Source organism: Penaeus monodon, unplaced genomic scaffold, assembly GCF_015228065.2.
Source record: "Penaeus monodon isolate SGIC_2016 unplaced genomic scaffold, NSTDA_Pmon_1 PmonScaffold_16256, whole genome shotgun sequence".
In the NCBI taxonomy this organism is placed as follows: Eukaryota; Metazoa; Arthropoda; class Malacostraca; order Decapoda; family Penaeidae; genus Penaeus; species Penaeus monodon.
The window spans coordinates 1-8,079 of record NW_023645548.1 but is presented as its reverse complement, the minus strand read 5'-3'; the positions used below and the strand labels follow the sequence as shown (position 1 = coordinate 8,079).

The following is an 8,079-nucleotide window of genomic DNA, read 5'->3' as shown; positions in this document are numbered from 1 at the left end:
AGGGAATGATTTTTACTACGGAAAAGGCTTTGTGCCTAACTTCGCAGTGTTAGCTCTCCCACTCTTTGATCTGTTGAAGAAACACGCCCCGAAAAGATTCGTGGGGAGATGAACAGGAGGTTGCTTTTAATTCACTTAAGAAATTATTATGTAAACCACATGCCTCTGGAGAGTCCAATAACGCGAACGCTCGTTTGATGCCCCGGGCGATGTATCTGCAGCAGTTCAACTTCGCCATCCGCTACATAAGGGAGCGCAAATGCGATGCAGATTTTCTCTCTCGTCTCGTGGAGAAGGGACTGGCAGGAGTCGGAGGAATGCACAGCAATCGGTCGGCGTCAGAGAGCGCACCTGAGTGACTAAGCGTGCGAGCCTGTGATAAAAGCCGTTGCAAGTCCCGGGGTATTGAAAAGAAAAAAAATACTAATCAATCTAGAAACATTTTTTAACGAGAGCCATTTTATTTCATAAGTTACTTTTGCATAAGTTCGAAATAGTAAATTCTTATGTACATTTTAGTTTATCATTTGTTACACGATCAAATATACTGAATTTAAATAGGTAAAGTTTTCTTAAGATTTACAGAAATTTTCTCCTTCAGAGTAAAATTTTTTTCGGAGGGGCGAATGTCCAGGTGTTTATTAATAAACCTGTTTTAAAGAAAACAAAAGGGAAAAAATAGGAACACCTGACAACACCTGTTCCCATGGAAACCCAAGTAGGTAAGAGAATAAGGCATTTATCACCAGCCTTGAACGGGAAGTACCTTTGTTTTCCTGTCGTAGTATGCCTTCTGTATTTCCTGAGCTTTCAGCAAACTTTTGCTTAGCTAGTTCGCGAGTAGACTGGAGACGATTTACCAGGTCAATGACATAAGTATACGTTTGTCTTAACTTCTGTATCTGCTTTTTCATTTCGTCACACAGCCCCGCAATATTTGAAGAGGTCTCTTACTGCTCTACCATAGAAAAGTTCAAAGGGTGAGAACTTAAAGAAACTTGAGGGATTTCCCTGTAAGCAAAGAGAAGTGCAACATAGCGTGGCCACTCCTTCGGCTGCTTTGCTGCAATTCTCTTGAGCATTTTTTTTTTTTTTGAGTCACATTAAACCTTCACAAAGACCATTACACATTGGATGATATGGTGTCGTTTTTAGTCCTTTTACCAACAATAATCTAAGAAACTTCCCCCATCATTGCAGAGGGAAACGTGTCCCTCTATCACTTAAAATTTGCCCGGGAATACCGACCCTGCAGAAGATTCCACCATGGCTTCGGCGACAGTGACAGAATCTATTTTTTTGAGCGGCACTGCTTCTGGCCACCTCATGCTGAAATCCACGAGTGTGAGAATGTACTTACATCCATCATTCGCTCTCGCATGGTTTAGTCCGACGATGTCCACGGCGACTCTCTCGAAAGGTTCGGAGATCAGCGGCATAGGTTTCAGTGGTACAGGTTTCACACGTCCGGGCCACTAGTCTTTTGACAAATTGGGTTAACCATCACGGCTACGTAATTTCCCCGTTAAAGAAGGGACTGTCTACGTGTAGGTTGCCTCTGGAACATTAATAGTGGTCTGTCAATCATTCTAACATTTATCCTCCTCCCAGTGTATTGATGTGGTAGGACATAACTTTGCTTTAAACACACCCCGACGAACCGTTTTCTCTCTGAGAACACTTACCGAAACACCACCTACTTGCCCTGACTTAACGAGGAGAGACCTCTGCTTACCAGGATTCGTGGAGGGAGCAGATAGTCAAATGCTGTGCACGTAGGGCGTTTTTTGTCTAGCTTTGACGTCCCCGGGAGGCTGGGGGTTGGGTTTTCCTCACTCATACAGGCGGTAATCATGAGTTTTGACTCACCATTCGCCAAGGATGTTTCCCGCTGTTGCTGTGGTGGTACACGCTGCTGTGCTTTCGACTGCAGATGCTGTTTCTTGGATTAGTGGGTTTGAACCTTCTGTTGTTTGCTGCGAAGGTAGTTCTTGCTTTCCCCTCTGTTGCTGACCCAGTGAAATGGCCGGCTTTTTCCACTGCCTACAAGTGTGAACCCAAAGGCAGAAAAATGGGCATCCGCCTTATCAGCCATTTGCTCTGCAGTCTTGATCTTGTGGATCTTAAACTTGCAACAAGATCCTGGGGACACGACTTTTCTAGCTGAAATCGTAACACTAAATCCCTAATACCTTCCTTTGTGTCCGGCGTCCAATCCTTTTCCAGCCCCTGGTCAAGGTAGCCTGACAAACGAACCAGGAACTGAGTGGCAGTCTCTCGGTCTTGCATCATTGCACGATTAAATTAAAGCTTTGCGTCATCGGGCCGTTTAGCCCGTACACCCTCATCAATGTCGACTTCATCGAACAATAGTCTTGTCACTCGCGTCGAGGCGACGGAGGATTTCTAAGGGTTTCCCATCAAACAAACTTTGGAAATGAAGCTTTTTCGTGGCTTCGTCGAATGATATAAATCGGCAAAATCTTCAAACCGGTGAATATATGGTCGAATGGCTCAACCCTTTTTTAAATGCAGGTAAAACCCGGGGCGCGGCAAAGTGGATGCCTGGGCAGGGGAGCCACCAAACGTCCCCGTCTGCACGCGGGGCCATTTCCAGCTGATGCCGGCGAATCCTCTCCTCTTCCTCTATCTTCAGCTGCTGCAATTCAGCTCGTGCTACGCTGTCTGTCCGCTCTTCTCGTTTCTCCTTCTCACGTTCACGCTGCCTCGCTCGTTCTTCTCGTCCTCAAACCTGACGTTTACTCATGTAATCTTTTCAATAGTATCGGGTCCTCAAAGCCCCATCAACTTAGCCTCTTCTACATAATCTCCGCAGGGAAAATTGATGGAGAAAATTTTAAAGATACACGTAAATGAATGATCACAACACTAACGATAGATCCACAATCAGTTAAGGGCACTCTCTCTTCACATCTGTTACTCCCAGTGTCAAGTCCCTGTTCGGGGGCCACTTCGTCAAATTCTTATCAGAGTCGTTCTTTATTATCAAGAGTTATGTTGTCTTAATTCATTTATTTTCTTTTATACATTAATTCATTATTGACAAGATCTGACAACTTTTTTTGTAATATTCATATGCAATTAAATTAGTTTATCTTCACTGATTAACCTGTATAATTGTTAGTTTATCTAAATATCACTTCGTTTTTCCATAGTTAAGAATCTCTTTCAAATATTTAGGATTAATTAAGTTTGTGTTAAGGTTTCTTAGAGACAGGGAGAGTAACAATTGAAATCTATTAAAGTAAATGGCTATTTCTTTAACATGAAAAATATGAATAATTTTCTCTATTTTCTCACGTTTTTTTTGCCATTTCCCCTTTCTGTATTTAAGTTCGTTACTCACGTATATATTATATATTTTTTTCTAAGAATTGTGTAAGAAGCAGAGGCTAGGAGGACGAGTGATGACAGCGATGCGGCTACAGGTCCCCGGTCAGCAGTATTTTTTCCAAATTTTTAGTCTGCTGCTCTGGTTGTTTGTTTTTTGTTCGTGGATCGTGAGTGAGTGAGAAGGAATGCCCGTGACTCCTGTCCACCTGTCCGATTGTCACGCGTATGCGCACAAAACCCAAGAGTTACATATGTCGTTTGGGTTTCCATGGCAACACATGTTGTCAGGTTTTCCCTATTTTTCCCCGTTTTTTTTTCCTTAAAATAGGTTTATATAATGAACACCTGGACAATATAATATGTATGTATATATATATATATATATATACATACATATATATATTGTCCAGGTGTTCATTATATAAACCTATTTTAAGGGGAAAACAAAACGGGGGAAAAAATAGGAACACCTGACAACATGTGTTGCCATGGAAACCCAAGCGACATATGGTAACTTTTGGGTATTGTGCGCATAGCGTGACAATCGGACAGGTGGACAGGAGTCACGGGCATTCCTTCTCACCCCACTCACGACTCACGAACAAAAACAAAAGAAAACCAGAGCAGCAGACTAAAATTTGGAAAAAAATACTGTGACCGGCGACCTGTAGCCGCCACGCTGTCTTTCACTCGTCCCCTAGCCTCTGCTTCTTACACAATCTTAGAAAAAAATATATATATATACGTGAGTAACGAACTTAAATACAGAAGGGCAACTGGCAAAGAAACGTGAGAAAATAGAGAAAATTATTCATATTTTTCATGTTAAAGAAATAGCCATTTACTTTAATAGATAAAATTTGTTACTCTCCCTGTCTCTAAGAAAACCTTAACACAAAACTTAATTAATCCTAAATAATTTGAAAGAGATTCTTAAATATGGGAAAAACGAAAGTGATATTTAAAATAAAACTAACAATTTTACAGGTTAATCAGTCGAAGTTAAACTAATTTAATTGCATATGAATATTACAAAAAAAGTTGTCAGATCTTGTCAATAATGAATTAATGTTATAAAAGAAAATAAATGAATTAAGACAAACATAACTCTTGATAATAAAAAACAGACTCTGATAAGAATTTGGCGAAGGGGGCCCGAACAGGGACTTGACACTGGGAGTAACAGATGTGAAGAGAGAGTGCCCTTAACTGATTGGGATCTATCGTTAAGTGTTGTGATCATTCATTTACGTGTATCTTTAAAATTTTCTCCATCAATATGTCTGCAGGAGATTATGTAGAAGAGGGCTAAGTTGATGGGGCTTTGAGGACCCGATAGCTATTGTAGATTACATGAGTAAACGTCAGGCTGAGGAGCGGGGAAGAACGAGCGAGGCAGGGGTGAACGTGAGAAGGAGAAACGAGAAGAGCGGGAAGACAAGCGTGGGGCACGAGCGAGATTGCAGCAGCTGAAGATAGAGGAAGAGGAGAGGATTCGCCGGCATAAAGCTGGAAATGGCTCGCGTGCAGACGGGGACGATTGGTGGCTCCCCTCCCCAGGCATCCACTTTGCCGCGCACCCGGTTTACCTGCATTTAAAGAAGGTGAGCCATTCGAACCATATATTCCCCGGTTTGAAGATTTTGCCGATTTATATCAGTTGGGACGAAGCCACGAAGAAGCTTCTTTTCCAAAGTTTGTTTGATGGGAAACCCTTAGAAAAACCTCCGTCGCCTCGACGCGAGTGACAAGACGTATTGTTCGATGAAAGTCGACATTTATGAGGGTGTACGGGCTGACGGTCGATGACGCAAAGCTTTAATTTAATCGTGCAAAAGATGCAAGACCGAGAGACTGCCACTCAGTCCTGGTTCGTTGTCAGGCTACCTTGACCCGTGGCTGGAAAAGGATTGGACGCCGGACACAAAAAGGAAGGTATTAGGGATTAGTGTTCGATTTCAGCTAGAAAAGTCGTGTCCCCAGGATCTGTTGCACAGTTTAAGATCCCCAAGATCAAGACTGCAGAGCAAATGGCTGATAAGGCGGATGCCCATTTTTCTGCCTTTGGGTATCACACTTGTAGGCAGTGGAAAAAGCCGGCCATTTTACTGGGTCAGCAACAGAGGGGAAAGCAAGACTACCTTCGCAGCAGCAACAGAAGGTTATCCCATAATTTACAAGAAACAGCATCTGCAGTCGAAAGCACAGCAGGTGTACCACCACAGCAACAGCGGAAGATCCTTGGCGAAAAGGTGAGTCAAGAAACTCATGATTTCCGCCTGTATGAGTGAGGAAAAACCCAACACCCCAGCCTCCGGAGGACGTCAGAAGTAGACAACAAACGCCCTACGTGCACAGCATTTGACTATCTGCTCCTCCACGAATCCTGGTAAGCAGAGGTCTCCCTCGTTAAGTCAGGGCAAGTAGGTGGTGTTTCGGTAAGTGTTCTCAGAGAGAACGGTTCGTCGGGGTGTGTTGTAAAGCAAAGTTATGTTTCCCACCACATCAATACACTGGGAGGAGGATAAATGTTAGAATGATTGACAGACCACTAGTTAATGTTCCCGAGGCAACCATACACGTAGACAGTCCGTTCTTTACAGGGAAGATTACAGTAGCCGTGATGGTTAACCAATTTGTTCAAAAGACTAGTGGCCGCGGACGTGTGAAACCTGTACCAAATGAAAAACCCATGCCGCTGATCTCCGAACCTTTTGAGAGAGTCGCGTGGACATCGTCGGACTAAACCATGCGAGAGCGAATGATGGATGTAAGTAAATTCTCCACACTCGTGGATTTCAGCATGAGGTGGCCAGAAGCAGTGCCGCTCAAAAATATAGATTCTGTCACTGTCGCCGAAGCCATGGTGGAAATCTTCTGCAGGATCGGTATTCCCGGGCAAATTTTAAGTGATAGAGGGACACAGTTCCCTCTGCAATGATGGAGGAAGTGCTTAGATTATTGTTGGTAAAAGGACTAAAAACGACACCATATCATCCAATGTGTAATGGTCTTTGTGAGAGGTTTAATGTGACTCAAAAAAAAAAAAAAAATGCTCAAGAGAATGGCAGCAAAGCAGCCGAAGGAGTGGCCACGCTATGTTGCACTTCTCTTTGCTTACAGGGAAATCCCTCAAGTTTCTTTAAAGTTCTCACCCTTTGAACTTTTATGGTAGAGCAGTAAGAGACCTCTTCAAATATTGCGGGAGCTGTGGGACGAAAATGAAGCAGATACAGAAGTTAAGACAAACGTATACTTATGTCATTGACCTGGTAAATCGTCTCCAGTCTACTCGCGAACTAGCTAAGCAAAAGTTGCTGAAAGCTCAGGAAAATACAGAAGGCATACTACGACAGGAAAACAAAGGTACTTCAGTTCAAGGCTGGTGATAAATGCCTTATTCTCTTACCTACTTGGGTTTCCATGGCAACAGGTGTTGTCAGGTGTTCCTATTTTTTCCGTTTTGTTTCTTTAAAACAGGTTTATATAATAAACACCTGGACATTCGCCCCCTCCGAAAATAAATTTACTCTGAAGGAGAAAATTTCTGTAAATCTTAAGAAAAACTTTACCTATTTAAATTCAGTATATTTGATCGTGTAACAAATGATAAACTAAAATGTACATAAGAATTTACTATTTCGAACTTATGCAAAAGTAACTTATGAAATAAATGGCTCTCGTTAAAAAACTGTTTCTAGATTGATTAGTATTTTTTTTCTTTCAATACCCCGGCACTTGCAACGGCTTTTATCACAGGCTCGCACGCTTAGTCACTCAGGTGCGCTCTCTGACGCCGACGATTGCTGTGCATTCCTCCGACTCCTGCCAGTCGTTCTCCACGAGACGAGAGAGAAAATCTGCATCGACATTTGCGCTCCTTATGTAGCGGATGGCGAAGTTGAACTGCTGCAGATACATCGCCCGGCGCATCAAACGAGCGTTCGCGTTATTGGACTCTCCAGAGGCATGTGGTTTACATAATAATTTCTTAAGTGAATTAAAAGCAACCTCCTGTTCATCTCCCCAGCGAATCTTATTCGGGCGTGTTTCTTCAACAGATCAAAGAGTGGGAGATCTAACACTGCGAAGTTAGGCACAAAGCTACGGTAATATCCAGTTAGCCCTAAGAAGACCGTACTTGCTTCTTAGTTGTGGGGTCGCGGTGCATCTTTTATCTTCTTAATTTTGTCGTTCTGAGAGCTACACCCCATCACCCAAAGTATGGCCAAGATACTGAAATTCCTTAAATCCAATTTCACACTTACTTGGCCTAACGGTCATATTTGCGTTCTTTAACTGCTGAAATACCTCCTCAAGGACCTTCAGATGCTCCTCGTACGTAGAAGAGTGAACCAGAATATCGTCAATGAATGCTTCCACTCCCCTAATACCTTGCAACACGCCTCATAACCCTGTTGAATACAGCTGGTGAGTTCGATAGTCCGAATGGAAGTACCCTAAACTGATACAGACCTGCTGGATTGTTAAAAGCAGTGATCTCTCGACTCTCAGGGTGTAAAGGTATCTGGAAAAAAACTTTCGTTAAGTCGAGTTTGCTAAAGAACTTCGATCAGTAAGTCTGGAGAAAATAGCTCTTTGATCACACATGGTTCAGCATCAATTTTGTAATCATATTGATTTTCGATAGTATCCTTGACTTCTCGCTTAACAGCATCCACTAACCTCATAGGTATAGGATAAGGCTTCTGTCTTTTTTCCCCC

General features: G+C 42.7%; 2 pseudogenes; one reads left to right on the top strand and one right to left on the bottom strand.

Moving 5' to 3' along the window:
- Window positions 1-918: 918 nt before the first annotated feature.
- LOC119569530 lies at window positions 919-3,634 on the bottom strand (annotated as a pseudogene).
- Window positions 3,635-4,633: 999 nt separating this feature from the next.
- LOC119569528 lies at window positions 4,634-6,100 on the top strand (annotated as a pseudogene).
- The last annotated feature ends 1,979 nt before the right edge of the window (window positions 6,101-8,079 follow it).